This window comes from Branchiostoma belcheri, unplaced genomic scaffold, assembly GCF_001625305.1.
Source record: "Branchiostoma belcheri isolate BF01 breed outbred unplaced genomic scaffold, Haploidv18h27 scaffold132, whole genome shotgun sequence".
Lineage (NCBI taxonomy): Eukaryota > Metazoa > Chordata > Leptocardii > Amphioxiformes > Branchiostomatidae > Branchiostoma > Branchiostoma belcheri.
Genome location: NW_017802736.1, coordinates 433755 through 434228, shown reverse-complemented (window position 1 = coordinate 434228; position 474 = coordinate 433755). Strand labels below are relative to the sequence as shown.

At 38.8% G+C, this 474-nt stretch overlaps 1 protein-coding gene across 1 annotated transcript in view; it reads left to right on the top strand.

Annotated features, from left to right (window-relative positions):
• LOC109464113 (ryanodine receptor 3-like) overlaps positions 1 to 474 on the top strand; it is a 206779-nt gene that overhangs the window by 85486 nt on the left and 120819 nt on the right.

The window sequence follows — 474 nt, the reverse complement described above, 5'->3', positions numbered from 1 at the left end:
ATTTCGAAAGTTCCTTTCATGGATCGCATAAACTGCATACGTCACAGAACAAAATAACATTAAATTGTTGTACAGAATGCCACCATACAAAGTTGATGCCTGTTTTCCTGTCATTTCCGCACATATTACCGAGAAAATAGATACTTACCTACCTTTTAGTAAAAAAATGATCTGCCAAGTTGGACACCGTGAGCGCAAGCCACGTTCGACTTCAGCGTTCTAGAACGACGTTCTTTCGAAATGTCCCCCCTGTGACCTAAGCAGTTTATGCGATCCGTGAGAGTCGAATGGGTCTATTGACTTGTGGATTTTGTCTAAACGACTTTGACTTCACCTCATGTTGGGAGGAGCCAATGTCTGAAGGGGACAGAGGTCAGAATACAAGGCCAAAGTGAAAGAAGAAGTACATTTTGTAAGACCCAACAAAACTGGCTTGATATATATATATAAAATATATATATATATATATATAAA